General features: G+C 51.9%; 1 long non-coding RNA gene and 1 pseudogene across 1 annotated transcript; both read right to left on the minus strand.

Moving 5' to 3' along the window:
- The window catches only part of LOC134432881 (zinc finger protein 208-like), a 1,008,692-nt pseudogene that overhangs the window by 822,258 nt on the left and 168,276 nt on the right, over positions 1-18,158 (minus strand).
- LOC134432853 (uncharacterized) lies at positions 10,366-12,856 on the minus strand. The gene is made up of 3 exons (XR_010031418.1): positions 12,753-12,856; positions 11,929-12,065; positions 10,366-10,444 (listed from the first exon to the last, which is right to left on the minus strand). It is a non-coding gene; the product is annotated as an uncharacterized LOC134432853 (long non-coding RNA).

Genomic DNA, 18,158 nt, shown 5'->3' on the forward strand with positions numbered 1-18,158 from the left:
TTGCCTTGTGGTCAGCCTCAAATTCCCCCTGGTCTTCCTGTGCCCTTCCCCCAGGTGTGACTTGGGGTCATTTGGTCCCTCGGGAGCTGGGCTGGGGCTGCAGAGGTGGCTGTGGAGCATTGCCTGTGCTGTGCCAGGGACTGGCAGCCACTGCTGGGCTGGGACAGAGGCGCAATTTTGCTCAGCACCAGAGAAACCTTTCCCTTGCTTGTCCCCATCTGTCATCCCTGCCACCAGTGTTCTGCTGTACCTGGAACCTGGGGACACTTTCCCAGGCCTGTCCCTCAGATGGATCTATTTAAAGTAGGAGAAACTTAAGTTTCACTCCCTTTTGAGTCCCTGAGAATTTTTTGGCACACTCTGTGGGACTGAGTCTGATGCAAAGAGCACCAAAGCCCCAGAGAGTCATTGAAGTCCCTGTGCTGTGTCTGTGCTGCTGAGCTGGGCCGGGCTCCTGGCCCAGAGGCAGCTCCTGGCAAGGGCAGCACAGCAGAAAGACATCTCTGGCCAGGAGCAGCTCCTGTGCACAGCCCAGCAGGGCTGGGGCACTGCCAGGGCCCCTCAGGGACACCAGCAGGGCACAGACAGAGCTCACAGGGGCTCAGCACTGGCAGGGGCTGTGGGATGGCCTCGAGGGGGCTGTGTCACAGCAGCACCTCCGTGGCTGTGTCATAGAGGCACAGAGCATCTGTGATGTCAGCAAGGGGCTGTGTGACAGCGCAGAGTGGGCTGTGTGAGGTCACAGATTGGGCTGTGACATCACAGAGTTTGTTGTGTGAGGTCATTGAGCAGCTATGACATCATAGAGGGAACTGTGTGACAGCACAGAGGAGGCTGTGAGGTCAGAGTGTGTGCCGTGACATTACAGAGTGGCAGTATCACATCACAGGGTTTGTGACATCACTGAGGGGATTGTGACAGCACAGAGCTGCCTGTGATGTCATAGAGTAGGGTATGAGGCCATTGAGCAAATTCTGCCATCATAGAGTGTGGAACTGGGGCATCAGAGAGTGGGTTGTGACATCCCTGGGTGACTGAGTAACATCATAGAGCAGGCGGTGAAATCACAGTACAGATTGTGAAATCATAAGGTGAATAGGTGACATCACAGAGACTTCTGTGACATCACAGAGCAGCTGTATCACATCAGAGGGTGGCATCTCAGAGTTGGCTCTGTGATATCACAGGGACTGTGTGACATCACAGGGGCTGTGTGAGGTCCCTGGGGAGGTCACTCTGCCCCAGCCCCCCTCACAGCTCCCCCCAGAGCAGTCCAGCCCTGCTCGTGCACAGCGGGGTCCCCTGTCCGCCCGGGTCCCCCCGCCCCCGGCCACGCAGCCTCCCCCAGAGGATGTTCCATGAGATCGACCCCAGAGCCTGACACGGGGACGGGGGGGCTGGGGCCCTGGGGGTGGCACAGGGGGACAGGGACCCCCCAGCAGCGTCCCCGTGTCCCCAGGGCCAGACCCTGGGCCAGGGCTCCTTCACCCTGTTACAAACAACGCCTTGAGAGCACTGAAAAATCCCCAGCAAGGGAGCAGCAAAAACCAGATTGAATATTAAGGGACAGCAGCACAAAGTTCCTTGGCAAGAGTCACACTGCTCCTGCCTGGACACTTCAGGCACACTAAGGAAACAAAGCAACAACAAAACCAAACCAAATCCAGGCAATCAAACCAGAAATCAGGCAAGAACTCTTCCTGGGTATGTGTGAGACACAAGGACAGTGAGGGCAAAGATAAAAGGAATATGGGCCAAAAGCTTAACAGAGGTCAAACCTAACAGGACTGTACTTAACTTTAACTGGTACCATCAACTCCCCAATTTAGCAAAAGAACAGCACTTAACACTATTTAATCTAACTTTAAACCTATGAGTTAGAAATTTAACAGAGGAATTACACTTAACAATCCTTAACTTAGCTAATAAATTAAATGTAACAACTTAGAAAAAGAGCAACTCTTAGCCGCATTTAACTTCGTTTAGACCTCGTGACTTATACTTACTTACTGATATTCTGGATATCTGACTGACTCAGCTATCCAAGGCACTCAAGCCCCTCAGAGAGCAGCATTTCTGCCACTTTCCCGAGCACAGGCACTCCTGTGTGCACACAGACACAAAGAGTCAGTGCAAGGCACCTGTGAGCAATTCCCCTGAGGGCAGGGAATGCTCACTGTGGATACTTTGCCATCTCCCCAGTGGGTGAAGGGTTGAGCCTGGAGGAGTGGGGGGATGGGCCCAGGCTCTGTCGTTGTTTGGGATCCCCGAGTGCAGCAAACGGGAGAGTTCCCGGCTGGGAGAGGCCCCACTCAGAGGGAGTCGCTGGCCCAGGAGAGCTCCAAGGGCTCCTTTTGGAGTGCTGTTTGTAGGGCCCCAAGAGAGGGGCTGCAGTCCCAGCAATGGCTCATCCTGGCTGCACTTGGCACCAACAGCTTTCTTTGGCAGGGTGAGAACAGGGATGTTGTGCCACGGAGGGAACGCAAACAATTGCAATTCCTTCTAAATCTCTCATTGAGAAAGTTTTTTACTGGATGGGAGTCAGGGCTTGTCTGTCCTGCTTGGCCCAGCCCAGGCAGGGCTTTCCCAGCCACATTCCACACTCCATTTCCCAGCTGGAGCCGCTGCTGCCTCTGAATTTTGCTGCCCCAGCCCCAGGGACGCTCTCCTTGTCTGCCCATTCCCCCACGGTCTCTGGGCAGGGATGGCCTCAGTGGGGGCTGCTGACATCCTCAGCACCTTGGAGGCTGCTGCTGAATTTTCCTCCTTCAGAGGCTTGTTCAGCCTTCAGCTCTTGAGTGCAGGAATTCAGTGTCCCAGGGCTCATTAACATTCAGAACACCTTAACAAGCCAAGCCTCTGGGGATAATTTGTTTTAAGTTTTCAAACCATCTGTGGTTAATTTGACCGATTTCAGTAATGATTTCAAATGGAATATATTTTATTTACAAAGATAGTGATGAAGAATTTTTAGGTCTTTCAGGTTTTTCCTGTTCATAAATTGATATGTGTAGTCTCCAATTGATATTGAATCCAAGTACCTCCACATGCAATTTGAATAGATATGAAAATCAAGACCCTTCATGGCTGACAATAATTCAGACTGTCCCTACCCCCACCCCACCATTTCCCCCATCCAAGCCCTGGCACTCAGAGCAGCCTTGTGCAAATCTGAGCTCCCTCCAGCCCAGGCTGCACCTGCAGCTTTCAGCTCCTTGGTTCCAACTCCCACCTGCTTTCCTTGGAGAAGGAGCTGCCTGAGACACAGACGGATGTTCATTCATTGTCAGCCAACAAAGCCAAGGGAAGGCACAGCTCCATCAAATGCAAAAGTCATTTCTCTGCTGGATATTAAATCCACTTTCCACAGCAGGCAGTCTCAGAGGAATGGAAAACACTTTCTGTGCCCAGCACAGATCCCAAGTTCCCCCCAAACCCTCCCTGCCCCAATTCTGCCCAGATTTGCTCTTTGCACACACAAGTCACAGGCTAAAGTCAGGAGCTCCCTCCATGCCAAGAGGGAGGAAAAGAGAGAGAGGGGATGAAGAGCTCTCCTGTGCAGAGCCAAGGTCCAAGTGCCCCTGCAGTGGGAACCACAACTCATCAGGTTTGTGTCCTTTGGGCTCAGGGCCTGGTGACACTCAGAGGCACAGGAAGGTTTCTTGCCAACAAACACAAGTTGAACATTTGAACAGTTTATTAACCATCACAGCTCTTACCTCAGCTCTTTGTGATGTCCCAGCATCATTTGACATGTCCACCATCCCCAGGGGATCTCTGTTCTGGAACAGTTTTAGACAGAGACATAAGAAAATGCAATTCTGTGATAGATATAATGACAATTAGGTTGTTGTCTAATGTGATATATATTTGAACATCAGAATGTCTGGACAACTCCCTGAAGTTCAAAGCATGAAGCCATTCAATTGAGAGGCGCTTGAATGACCAGAGAGCATCTGAAGAAGGAAATCTGGGATCAATGGGAAGGTCATAGATCAGGCTGGTCGAGTGAAGAGATATCCTTAGACATGGCCATTTAAACATGAGAGCTGGAAACACTGGAAGGAAGAGGATCATGAAATATTAGACTAAGTGTTGGTGACTAACATAGAGAAGAAGACTGACATTTTTTCCTGGAATCAGTACAAGAATCCAGTAGATCCAGAAAATTCCTGTTCCTTGTGGAAAAATATGCCATCTCCTAAAAGTACTCAAGTGAGTCGGGTAATAAAGATTTGCTTGTATATTAGGAAAGGAACAGGTATTAAAACCTGTGCGCCTTTCCAGGCAGACATCAGCTGTGTGTCCAAGAGCAGGCAGTGCCACTTGTGCCCTGAGGTGCCAAGCTGGGATTAGATCTCTCCGAGAGCACCTGAAGGAGAGCAGAGCGCCTTGCAAGCTGCAGGTCCCTGACAGCCCCGCAGGGCTCCTGTCCCATCAACATCTGCTCTGCTCCAGTCTGAAACAGGGCCCAGCATGGTGCCGGGATCATCAGAGAGCTGAGGTGTGTGCTGGAATTCAATGTCCTCCCCATCCCGCAGCAGCCCTGCATTTCCCTGCTCCAGCCTTGGTCTCCAGCAGAGCCATGGAGGCTCTTTGGGATCTGGACTGCTCCTGCAGCCCCCAGGGGCAGCTGAGCTCTGCCTCTGGCACAGTCAGGCCTGGCCAGCGCAGGCCATGCTCAGCAATTTCTTGTGTGTGCCTGGCCTTGCTGTCAGCCCCGGCAGCAGCTGCGTGGCCCCTTTGTGGCCCTGTGCTGGCCCAGCCATGGTGGCCCATCCCCTGTGCAGGCCCAGCCCAGGCCAGGACCATTGTGGCTGGGAACGGCCCCTGTGCCGTGGTGCCCACAGCAGCCTTGGGGCTCTGTGCCCCATTGCCTCCCTGCTGGGCAGCCTCTGCCAGCTCCTGCAGAGCCCGTGGCACCTGTGGGGCTGCACAGACAGCCCTGCCCCGGGCTCTGCCACCCTCTGGGCCAGCACAGAGGCAGCCAGAGCCAGCCATGGCCAGGAACAGGCCCTGAGCCCTGCAGGAGGATGGAGCTGGGCCACAGCCAAACTCAGCCCAGGCCAAAGCTGGGCTCAGCAACCAGGGCTGCCAATGCATGGGCACAGAGGCTGGCACTGACAAATGTCCTGGGCCCCCTCCCTGCTCTGTCCATGCCACCAAGGGCACAGAGCAGCCTCCTCTCTGGGCCACTTGCCTGTTTGCAATGCCTTGCACAGGCGCTGGCCCTGCCCCACAAGGCCTGGCCTGAGTCCTGCCCCTGCACGCTCAGCCAGGCTCAGATGGACACTGATGGTTTCTGGGCCAGGCTCTCTGAGCCCAGCCCAGCTCCCTGCAAGCTCTGCCAGCTGCCCTGAGCTCTGGGCAGCACCAAGGGCCTCTCCCCAACCCAGCCAGCTCTGGCCTTACAGGTCTGCTCAGGCCAGGCTGCTCTGGGCACTGCCCCACAGCCTCAGCCCCTGGCAAGGGCACAGCAGCAGCTGCAGCTGCCACAGGACTCAGCCCCAGCCATGGGGGAAGGTGCTTGCCCAAGGCCAAAGGAGGCTCCCTGGCTGCCCTGCTCCCCTCTGCCTGAGGTGCTGAGAGCTCTGCAGCCCCTGCTGCCATCCCATCTGCCCAGGGCAGCATAACTGGCCCGGCCTTGGGGCCCTCCAGAGCTGCTGCTGGCACAGGCCCAGGGCCCATGCCAAAGCTGGGGCAGCCACAAAGCTGTGCCCATTTCTGTTCATTGCTGCTCTGTTGGGGATTGGTTCTCAGCCACTCGGAGTTTGTTGATGAATTTTCCTCCTGCAGAGGCCTCTTCTTTCTTGAGCTCTTCAGTTCAGGAATTCACGGGAAAAGACTCATAAACATTTGTTCAAAACACCTGAACAAGAAAAGCCACAGGGAATACTCCAGCTTTTCAATTCTTTCGTGGTTAATTAGACACATTTCTGAAGTGTATTCAAACTGAATATACTGTATTGAAAACAATGAAGAGAGAACTGATTTATCCTGTTAAATTTTCTTTTCCTGTTTATAGAGTGATTTCAGCAATATCCAATTGTTATTGACCCCAGCACCTTCTAATGCAGTCTGAATTAATATTAAAATCAAGAACTTTAAAGCTGATGATCAGTAATGCTTTGTCCCCACCACTTACCCACAATTTCCCTCATCCAAACCCTGAGAATCCTATGGATCAGGAACAGGTAAGATACCATCCCTGGAAGTGTTTAAGGAAAGACTGGATGTGGCACTCAGTGCCATGGTCTGGGTGACAAGATGATGTTGGGTTCCAGGTTGGACTTGATGCTCTCCAAGGTCTTTTGCAGCCTGGTTGATTCTCTGATGATTGTGACACTAAGCAAGGCCCTGGGGAAGCAAGGGGCCATTCTGATACTCAGCAAGGGGCCTGGTAGCACTAAGGGGACAATGGTGACACTGTGTGTGACATGGCAGCACAGAGCCAAGGGGCTACTGTGACACTGTGGGGCTGAATGGAAGCAAGGAGTCCATGGTGACAGACAGTCTGGGTCCTGCTGGAACCACAGAGGCCACTGTGATCCTGCAGGGCCTTGTGGAACCAAGGGGCCATTGTGCCACTGTGGAACCAAGGAGACCCTTGGGAGAGCGTGGGGACAATGGAATCAAGTAGACATTGCAGCATTGCAAGGACTCTGGGATCTGAGGGAACAATTGTGACACTGTGTTGCCCCATGGAACCAAGGATCCCTGGTGACACGGCAGGATCTTGTGTCGCCAGGGCTCCATTGTGACACTAAAGCACCAAGGAATTCGTTGTGGCAATCTGAGGCCTCATGGAACCAAGAGGCCACTGTGACCCTGCAGGGCCTTGTGGAACCATGCAGAGCATTGTGACAGAGCAGGACCTGGTGTCATGATGGGGCCATTGTGACACTGCAGGGCCCCATGGAAGCAAGAGGCCAGTGCAGCTCCTCAGGGACTCCTGGAATGAAAGAAACATGTTTGACACAGTGGTGGCCCTTGGGACCAAGAGGCCATTGTGACACTATGGAACCAAGGAGAGGATTGCTGCACTGCCAGACCTCGTGGAACCAAAGATCCACTGTGACACTGCGGGACCTTGGGGGACCACGGCACCATTGTGACACTGCAGGGCTCAAGGATCCAAGGGACTTTGTGACACCAAGGGGTCCCATGGAACCAAAGGGACTTTGTGACACTGGGAGGCCTCATGGAATCGTGGAGACAATTGGGACATTCTGGGGCCCAATGGAACTGTGGTGACACCAAGATGTCTGGGAGTGTGGATCAGCTGGAGGGTAGGATGGCTCTGTAAAGGGCCCTGGACAGGCTGGATCCAGGGCCCAAATCCAACAAGGTGAGGTTTAACAAGTCCAAGTGCCGGGTCCTGCACTTTGGCCACAACAACCCCTGCAGCACTACAGGCTGGGGACAGAGTGGCTGGACAGCAGCCAGGCAGAAAGGGACCTGCAGGGACTGATGGACAGCAGACTGGACATGAGCCAGCAGTGTGCCCAGGTGGGCAAGAAGGCCAATGGCTCCCGGCCTGGATCAGGAATGGTGTGGCCATCAGGAGCAGGGCAGTGATTCTTCACCTGTGCTGGGCACTGGTTGGGCAGCACCTCGAGTGCTGTGTCCAGTTCTGGGTCCCCCAAATTAGGAAGGGCATGGAGGGGCTGGAGCATGTCCAGAGATGGACAACAAGGCTGGGGAGGAGTCTGGAACACAAGTCCTGTGAGGAGTGGCTGAGGGAGCAGCTGGGGTTGTTGATCCTGGAGAAGAGGAGGCCCAGGGCAGACAAGGTGGAGTCAGGGCATAGGCTGGACTTGATGATTTCCAAAGACTTTTCCAACCTTGCTGATTCTGTGATTCTCTGAAGCCACCCTTGGAGCAGTTGCAGGATTTGCCCTGGGCCTCCTCTTCAGGAGCTCCAGCAGCCCAGGTCCCTCAGCTTCTCCTGCCAGCACCAAAGCCCATCCTGTCAGTCCTGCAGAGCCTCTGCAGCTCCTCCTCACTGCCCAGAACAGGGAGCCCCAGAGCCAGACACAGCAGCCCAGATGTGCCCCCCTGGCCTGGGGTGCCTCTGGCAAGGGAGCAGCACCAGGCACTGCAGGAGCCTGCAGACAATTCCTGCAGCACTTGTAGGATGATCCTGCTCCCCAAGGGACGTTCCCATGGTGCCAAGTAAGGAACTGCAATGGGGAGTGGGGCCAGAGAGGGAAAGGCAAACAGGGATTGGCTGTTTGCAGGGCAGGGAACAAGGCGGTGTTATAGGAAGAGATTTGTAGTAGGAAGAGTAAAGAAAGCAAAGGTGAAGCCAAGGAAATGCTCAGGTCAGTTTGGGGGTGGCTGCCAGGCAGCCCTGGCTCTGACCAACAGCGTCTGCAGTGGGACAGGAAACTCCCAGCTGATGGGAACAGAATTTCTGGCTGACTGCAGAGGCCAGGACAAAGCTGAGTGGTTTCCCTGGTGTCCCCCAGCCCTTGCTGGCCCCAGGGGCTGATGGCATTTGTGCTCCCTCAGGTTCATGTCCCCACACCAACAGCATGGGGGTGCTCCCCCTGCTCTGTGCAATGCAATCAGGGGCTGCTGAGCCAGTGCTGCTGTGTGAGTGCCTGCAAGGATGGGGCACTTGTGTGAGCTGGGGGAGAGGCCAGGGCTGCAGAGGGGGGATGTTGTTGGCAGCTCCATGAGGACGCTCTGGGACGCTGCCCTGGGCTGTCCAGCACACTGGGGATGGATCAGCCCCTGCTCTGCTGCTCCTTCCCGTCTGCCCCAGGGCCCTTGCAGAGCCCCAGCCATGCTGTTTGCCCCCAGCCTGCCCACGGCCAGCCTGGGGCTGCTCACGGGCTTTTCTGTGCTGAGCATTGGCCTGGGCGTGTTCTTGAGAGAGCCTGGGCAAGGAGCCTGGAGCCCCCAGGCCCTGGGCTGAGGCGTCAGCGCTGCCCCAGCAGTGCCCATGGCCTGTTCCTGCTGCAGCCCCAGCACTGCCACCCCCAGAGCTGTGCCCGGCCCCGAGAGCACTCAGGCCCTGCAGCAACACCAGGGCCACCAGGGCAGCGTGGCAGGGCCACGGCAGCAGCACTGGCAACACCAAGTGCTGCTGCTGCTGGGCACAGCTGCTGTGCCAGCCCTGATCTTCCCCCAGCTCTGCACACAGACATTGCTGAACTGTGCACAGAAGGCAACAAAAGGGGGATCTCCAGGGAAAACTTTGCTGGACTGTGGCAGTGAGGAGCTATGTTCTTGATAGCTTAATATGAAATAAATCCTTTATTTCATTTAAAGGTATCCAGAGCACAGCTACTCACTGACACAGTGTACAGGTCACAGTGGACGTGTGGAGAAACAAAATGAGATTTGGCAAAATTGATTGCTTTCATTTAGGGACAACATTAAAAAAGGTAAACAACGAAAAAGTAGCTCCATAATGAAACCAACAAGAAGTATCAAAGACAACTTTTATAACAAATTATTTTCAGAAACTTTCCAGTAGTCTAATGTTTCTTACATTGTCTAGTCATCAGTCTCCAGACTGCAGCTTTCAGCTCCTGGTTCCTCAGGCTGTAGATGAGAGGGTTCAGGGCTGGAGGCACCACTGAGTACAGAACTGTCACTGCCACATCCAGGGATGGGGAGGACATGGAGGGGGCCTTCAGGTAGGCAAAAATGCCAGTGCTGACAAAGAGGGAGACCACGGCCAGGTGAGGGAGGCAGGTGGAAAAGGCTTTGTGCCATCCCTGCTCAGAGGGGATCCTCAGCACGGCCCTGAAGATCTGCACATAGGAGAAAACAATGAACACAAAACAACCAAATCCTAAAAAGACAGTAACAGCAAGAAGACCAAGTTTCCTGAGATTAGAGTGTGAGCAAGAGAGCTTGAGGATCTGTGGGATTTCACAGAAGAACTGGCCCAGGGCATTTCCATGGCACAGGGGCAGGGAAAATGTATTGGCTGTGTGCATGAGAGCATTGAGAAAGCCACTGGCCCAGGCAGCTGCTGCCATGTGGGCACAAGCTCTGCTGCCCAGGAGGGTCCCGTAGTGCAGGGGTTTGCAGATGGACATGTAGCGGTCATAGCACATGATGGTCAGGAGGAAATACTCTGCTGACATGAAGAACATAAAAAAAAAGAGCTGAGCAGCACATCCAGAGTAGGGGATGTCCCTGGTGTCCCAGAGGGAATTGTGCATGACTTTGGGGACAGTGGTGCAGATGAAGCCCAGGTCGCTGAGGGCCAGGTTGAGCAGGAAGAAGAACATGGGCGTGTGCAGGTGGTGGCCGCAGGCTACGGCGCTGATGATGAGGCCGTTGCCCAGGAGGGCAGCCAGGGAGATGCCCAGCAAGAGGCAGAAGTGCAGGAGCTGCAGCTGCTGCGTGTCTGCCAATGCCAGCAGGAGGAAGTGCCTGTTGGAGCTGCTATTGGACATTTGCTGGGGCTGAACATGGAGACCTGTTCATGGAGAAAGAACAGTGACAAGTCAGGAGAGGCTGCTTGGAGCCAAACCTGGGCCATTCCCTGTATCCTGTCCCGCTGGGACTCACCCACCCTTGTTCCTGCTCTGGGAAATCCTTCACCCAGGTCCCTGCCTGGGCTCCAGTTGTGCTGGCTGAGTGTGCCAGGAGCAGCCAGGCGTGTGCATGGGGGCCCTCAAGGAGCCATCCCTGCCCTACTGCCCTGGGTTTGTGGCCGTGTGGCAGAGGGACAAGCCTGGATAGTCAGGATTTTTCAGAGGAATCACTCAGAATGGAGATAGGCTTGGTAGCATCTGCACTCCTAGTTTTTAGGACATGGGTGGCAGGAGCTGGTATAAGGAATTTTTTCCGCCCACAGATCATTCCTGGCTCTCTCAGGTCAGAAATCCCCAGCATTCCTGCTGCACTCAGAGTTCGGCACTGAGAGATGAGAGAGGCAAAGGATTCCCTGTGGCTCAGGGAAGGTGAGGGGCTGGATGGGCTTGTTCCCAGCTGCCCTGGCTTTGCACCATTGGCTGCAATCAGAGCACAATCACACTCCTGGGTCACCTTGGGATAAACCAGACCCTGCCCAGAGCAGAGGGATCCCTGAATGTCTCACCCTCCCTAAAGGTCTCTGGGCAAGGTCCCACCACCCCCTTGTGCCAAGGAAACTCACAGCTCCCTTGGCAAACCCAGCAGCATTTCCTCAGCTGTGGCACCTCTGCAGTTCCCCATGGGACATTCAGGGAACTCCCAGAGGCTCTGGCACAGATTTGCACCCAGGAGGGCAGCTCAGAGCTTGGAAGGGCACAGCAAGGAGATCCCTGGCTGTGCCCATGATGGGATCTCAGGGAGGGGGCTCAGCTCATTCCCCTTTCCCATGGACTGCTTTGCCCACAGCCCCACAGGTGCCAGGGAAGCTTGGACACCCCATTCCCGTGGACAGCCCTGCCTGGCAGGAATGCCAAGGGCAGTGCCTGACTCAGCTGCTGCAAATGCCAGAGCCTCCCTGAGAGCAGCAGATAATAGTGACAATATCAGGGCAGGCCAGAACCAAGAGAAGATGTTGTGGTGCTGTGCCTGAGAGGGCAGGGCAGAGACAGTCGGGCACTCAGGACAGTGTTCCTGTGCCCAGCTGTGCCAGCACCTCCCACACACCAACAGTGCCCTCCTGACCCTAGCACTGCTCTCTTCAGCCCCCTCTCCTTCCCTGAGCATGTCCCTGGGCCTGGACATTCCCTTCTGAGAGGAGCCTTGTCCCTGCCAGCGCTCACAGAGCCCATCCCAGCCTGTGTGCCCTGGCCGGGGCCCTACAGAAACCTGCCTGTGTGCAGGGCCCTGGCTGGGGCAGGCTCTGTGTGCAGCTGGGCAAGGGCAGCTCAGGAGAGCCCTGCTGAGCCCTGCAGAGGTGATGCTGCTGCTGTCCAGGGCTGAGGAGTGGCTGAGGGCCTTTGGGAGGCTCCCAGCAGAGATACTGACCAGCTTAAGTCACAGTTCTGGAGTCTGTGTAAATGTTCAAACATTCCTTTGATGATCCTGTGTGTCCCTTTCAACTCAGAATGTTCTGTGATTCTGGGATTACAATTCCTGTTCTGCTTCTCTCATCCCCCTGTTGTCTATAATCCAAAGAGAAAAAAAAAAAAACAAACCCTTGCAGCAGTGTTAGAACAGTAAAGTAAAGTAAAAGCCAGACACATATTGGAAGCTTCCAGGTGTCCCAGTGGGAAAAGGCACACCCACCTCCCAATTTCAACAATTTATTAAGGTTGATAAATAGGATATTTAACAGGAGCATCCAAAAGGAGATTCAGTTTCCCTAGTTACACACCCCTGGGTCAACCCATTGGAGTAGGTCCAAAGGCTTCTTTGCCTTCACTTTTTATAATGACTGCTCATATTCTGCTAATTCTCAAAACCCAAAATGCTCCTATATGTCCAGTTCCTGGAAGACTACATAGCATTTCAGGACTATATAAAAGAATAGGACTATACAGCATTTTAGGAATATATTTAGACAGTCAGGTTATCATGAGAAAGATAAGGAAACATACTAGATTTAATTCAGGATTAAAGCTATATAGGAATATAATAGTGGTTTAATACAGTTAAGAGTTTAATAGAGTTAAGTAAGGATTATAGTATTGTAACTATATAATAGTAATTTAGAGAGCTATGAATATATAAAAATGTAAAAACTACAAAAAACTTCTTGTCACCACCCCAACATTCCCATCTTTCTCTAAGTAGGAAATTGAAAACACTCTCAGGAAAGCTCCTGAACTTTACAGCAATCCCAGGCTTACCTTCTTTGGGAAGTGTCCTCCGGAGCTGTGCCCAGGCAGGTCTGGAGCTGGGAGCAGCCCTGCCCCACCCAGCCCCTCTCAGCAGCAGCCCCTGCCCAGCTCAGGGTGGCTCCTTCCCCCCACAGCTTCTCTCCAGCGCTGGGAGCAGCTCCCCGGGCCGGCTGAGAGCTGTCCCTGGCAGGCAGCAGAGTCCCTGCCCCAGCACAGCGCCCTGGGCTGCAGGACCCTGCTCTGCAGGACAGCCCTGGGCACCCCTGGCTGCAGCCCCGGCTGCTCAGCCCTGCAGCAGAGCCTGGCAACAGGAGCTGCCTTGGGCTGTGCCTGGGCTGGGGCAGCAGGGAAAGCCAGCCCTGCCTTAGGGCCACAGCCCTGCCCTGGAGCAGCTCTGAGAGTTCTCCTGAAAGGTCCTAAAAGCTGTGAAATGTGCCAGCTCCAGGAGGTCCCTGCAGGAACGGCAGCTTCTCTTCCCACAGCCAGGGAATGGCTGTTTCAAACCTCCGATGATTTCTGCTCTGGTGAGCCCCGAGTGAGCTCTGCTCTGCGCTCCCAGCCCAGGCGGAGTTTAACCCCTGTGTACCCCTGTGCTGTGCCCAGAGGGGCTGACAGCAGTGCCCCAGCCCTGCTGGGCTGTGCACAGGAGCTGCTCCTGGGCAGTGCTGTCTCTCTGCAGCACTGCCCTTGCCAGGAGCTGCCTTTGTGCCGGGAGCCTCTCTGCAGGTTTTTGAAAGGACTTTCGGTTTGGCTTTTGCCTTGGAGTCTCTGAAAGGTTTGTGCAATCATGGCCTCCAATTACTGCTGTAATTAGTCCCTGAAGAGGCTTTGTCAGTAACAACACTCAGTGGGCTCATTAATGCTTCAGGGTACTTCAGTTTTTTCAAAGTACTTGATGTTTCCCTTTTGATACAGACTCTGTGAGAGGTTTGTGCAATCATGGCCCCAATTATCTGCTTTAACGAGTCCCTTGAGAGCTTTGTACTGAAACTTAGCAGGGCTCATTAATGCTTTGAGATACTCAAGGTTTTTAAGGTACTTTATGGATTTAAGAATACTTTTAGGTACTTTTAAGGATTTTCCTTTCCTCACTGAGTCTCTGAGAGGTTTCTGTGCCATCCTGGCCTCCAATTCTCTCCTCCAAGGAGTCCATGAGGAGCCTGTGTTGGGTATCTTTCCCCTTTCTGTTTTACAACAAAGATGGAACTGAAAAAATTTTGAAAGACTTTCTAAAAGCATTCAAACAATCATGGGAAAATTAACAATACAACAACAACCACTAAGAGAATTAGTAGTCCTGTTTTAGCTAGACATCATCCAACCCTTTAGTGCCTTGGACTGGAAGAGTTTATTGAACCAGTCTTTTTTTTCCACTTGAAGCTTCTTGAACCCTTCCTTCAGTACCTGAATGCTCTTGTGGATTGACTCGCTGTGGATGGAGAGGTTCATGCAACACATGCCCTCAGAGTCTACACAGCCATGCCCATGTGCCCAGCGTAAAAACTCTATCACTGTTCTGCAAGGTGGCATGTCTGATGATCTCTATGTCTGAGAGCAAGCCACTCAGTGTGAGGGAGGTAGCATTGGTTTGCTTACTTAAAAGGCACCCAAGATGGTCTGATTGTCCTAAAGCTTTAGCTGCAGCCACCCAAGGTAGTCCACATTGGGGATGCTACCATCCAATACCTGGATTAAAGCTTGCGAAGCCATCTCTTTGATATCATCCAATCATTCTCTAGGGAGACCTGCCTCTTGGTCATCTGGTAGGCTGTGTTGTCCTTCTCCAGCTAGATGGTTGATTCCGCTCTTGCCTCATTATTAGCATAGTCGCTATTAATCAATTTAGTAAACACTTCCATCCCCCTTTTCACAGGGCGTATTCTGTAGGTGAAAACAACATGGTCATAATATATTTTAAATCATAGGGAGTTAAGACATGTGCTGTAAACATGGGCCTCATTAGGCCATTAAAACAAGGGAAGTCCCTCCTATGGTCTTTAGCTGCCCTACACAGATCCTTGATTTCCCCTCAAACCAATGGCTGATAGCTGGGATTCTGACCCCTTCTTTCATAACATACGGGGGGCAATGAGGGGTTTTGAGACTGTTTGCCAGTCTCCTTCCTTAACTGCTTATTTCCAGATCATTTCCCAGGGATCTTCTGGGGTTAAAGGGGTGAGGTGGCTCTGGGGAATCCAAACTAATTTCTAAGGAGGAAGAATAACTTGGAGGAGAAACATTTGGATTAGAAATAGTGTGACAGTTGGCCTTAGAATCTTTGACCATGGGGTCATATTGTTGCTGGAGGGTGAGGCAAAGGGCACTGCCATTTTGTCAGGGTTTGGGGAGGAAGAGCCTTGATTTAGGATAGCAAACAACTGGGCTGGCATTCTGGAGGCATGGCCCAGGGTGGAGGTGGAATGATTGACAGTGGGGGTGTGACCCACAGTTGTGGGGGTGGAGTCTGGAGGTTCGTTCAGGCGGAAGAGAAGGTTGTGGTAGCAGGAAATGGAGGAGCCAAGATGGAGGGAGGATGATTGGGCTCTCGAGCCACGTTCAGGCTCCTTCCATCTTAACTCTCCAGGGCATGATACTCCAAGAGAGCATGGCCATGGCCATCTTGGACCATCGTGGAAAGTCTGATAAAGGCAGGTTTGGGGCGAGGTCCCGAGTTAGGAGTGACCAATGGATTGAGTTTTCAACACACTGCTGGCTGGTGAAGGGTCTCAAGGGTGGTGTGGATGATGGGGAGTATGTGGGATGCTATGGGAGTCCCTTTTGATCAAAAGGTTGTACAATTTAACTTCCACTTAGTCTCAAAATTCAGTGGTATGGATTTCGACACCAGAGGTGTCTGGAAATTTTTTAATGATCCACCTCGTGATTGATTTTTATTCGTTCTTTGAAAATATTTCATCATGACCAGTGAGAATTAAAGCATCCATATACACTCCTTTCTACTGTGGACATATGCCTGGCCATTTTTCTTTCTTTGCTGGCCGATCCATCAGCTAACCCCAGCTGACGTGACTGACACAGGGATCCCTGAATGTCATGGTCCCTGTTTGGGCACCAAATGTCCCAATGAGGGTGGCTGTGACAAACATCTCTGGCTCCCTGAGTTCAGGGTCAGTGTGGCGAAAATGAAAAGGAGCAGGATCAATGGAGTTGTTTAAAAGGAACTTTAATAACAGGGTGAAAAATAATAAACATGGAGAAATCCAGCACAGTACAAGGGGCAGGATCCTAAAACCTGAGACAAAGGGGAAGCAGCAACAACTTGGGGCTAGAAAACTAGAACAATAATCATATAGAAGAAATAAGAAAGCAATAAACCAATAGGGGAGTAGAACTTGGACAACTTAGCATAACAACACTAAAGGCTTATGGGAAAAGTCTCAAGCTCACCCTAAGTAAATTGAATGATTCCCAGAACTTGAAACTCACACCCAGTTCTTCCAGGGTAAAATCTGTCTGACTCTGAGTTACAGCTGGGCTAACTCCCACACCGCTGCTATGCACTGGCCCCTTGGGACCATGCGGCCAAACAGAGCCGCAATGCTGTCCTTGGTTCCACAAGGCTCTGCAGTGTCACAATGGCCCCTTCATTTCACAAGGCTCTCAAATGTCACATTGGTCTCCATAGGAAGGAAACCACAGAGCCCCAATGTTTCAGGAGCTGATGAACGGCAGCCATCAGCAGCCAAGGCAAGCCTGACCTGTCTGTCCTGGCAGGTTTGCTTGGAGCAACGCTTGGATATTTGAAATTTCAAATGCGGAGTCCTAATTTAGAACATTTGTGCCTGGAAAAGAGGGATTTTTTTTTTCCATACAAAGAAAAGCACAGAGCCTTTTCCAGTGTTTGGAAAATAGATGAGTGCTGCCACTCAGTGTTGCCCGATTGATAAATGACACAAAACTCGGATAAGTTTTGTGGGTGCTTTATTAAGGGCCCAGGGAACTGGGGGACTCACGTCCCAAAGTCCGAGCCCCCAAATTCACGTATGGGTGCTTCCCTCTTATACATGCGATTCACAACAAAGTCTCCAAGGAACAGTTTCCCGTTCCCCTTGCCTGGTCACAGACCCCTTGTGATACATTCCTTGGTTCACAAACAAGATCATTAATCCTCTGCTTATCTTATTCTAAGAGCATTGTATGCTGCCTCTAGACAGGTTAGCTTTCTTACTTTCTTGCACTAGTTTAATTATTATTAAATCTCTAAGACTACCTGCTAGGTAACACACAAAACCCAACACACACTTTCAACGGCTACAAAACTACTTTTTAACAAACCAGTTCACACACAACTCATTATAATTAAATATTTTGCTAAATTTCATTTCTTTTCCAACATTTCCCCCCTTTTGAGCATCCTTCAGTCCTGCTGCAAGGATGCTCAATCAACAGTATTGACAGTAACATCTTCATAACGAGGTGGGGAATGTTCTTCATTCTGCCGCCCACGGGTCATCGCCTTCAGCAGCCGGAGAGATTGCCTCTTTTCCTTTTCGATCACACCTAAGAGGCATCTATATACAATCCATATAGTCACTAAAAATACTAAAAACATTAGTACATACTGTATAGCAGACGCAATCCAGCCAGACAGGTGAAGCCCCAAAGAATCAAATACTGCTCCTATCCAATTATGCTGTGCTTCCCTTTCAATTTCCTTGGTTTTGGTTTCCACTTCTGCCAGTTGAGAAATATCTTTCTCAACTTCAAGTGTAACATTTGGAATGTGTACACAGCAATGATCTATTCTCCTACTCAGGTAACCACAAACTCCATGTTCCTTTAACAGTAGCAAATCCAATGCCATTCTGTTTTGTAGGGTCATTCTTGATGTAGCTTGCAATTGCAAATTTAGATCTTTAAATCCCTTCTTAGTAGCTGCTGCCAACCTTTCTCTCTGTCCTAACAAATTGTTGAGCATTTCCCTGTTTCGATATGTCGCTACCGGAGGGAATAATGACTCTAATATCCATCCAAATTGCACTCCTGAGCCAGGTTCATGCCACTGCTCCTCTAGGGATTCTTCCCTCTTTCTGAGTCCTTTCCTTTGGATCAATCTATTCTGTTTCCAGTATGGACACAATGTGGGAACCCCTAGGGTGATTTGTGTTACTGATCCATCTAGAGGTAAATGTGTGGTCCACTGTCCGTGTCCCAACACCCAGACTAAATTTCCAGGGCTATGCACAGTAGTATATCTGCAATCTATAGGTCCATCCATGGACTCTCTGCTAACCGTGTGATCATACCCCCTACACTCGCATCCCCACTTTAATGCCATTTTCACCGGTACCAGCCCAATTCGGTCTTCCAGTGTATCACATGTAAAAAACCTCAGTACAATTCCAATCCTCTTTCTGCAGTCTGAACTCTCGGGAAGATGTAGACGTGATAAGG

This window comes from Melospiza melodia (assembly GCF_035770615.1).
Source record: "Melospiza melodia melodia isolate bMelMel2 chromosome 7 unlocalized genomic scaffold, bMelMel2.pri SUPER_7_unloc_1, whole genome shotgun sequence".
Lineage (NCBI taxonomy): Eukaryota > Metazoa > Chordata > Aves > Passeriformes > Passerellidae > Melospiza > Melospiza melodia.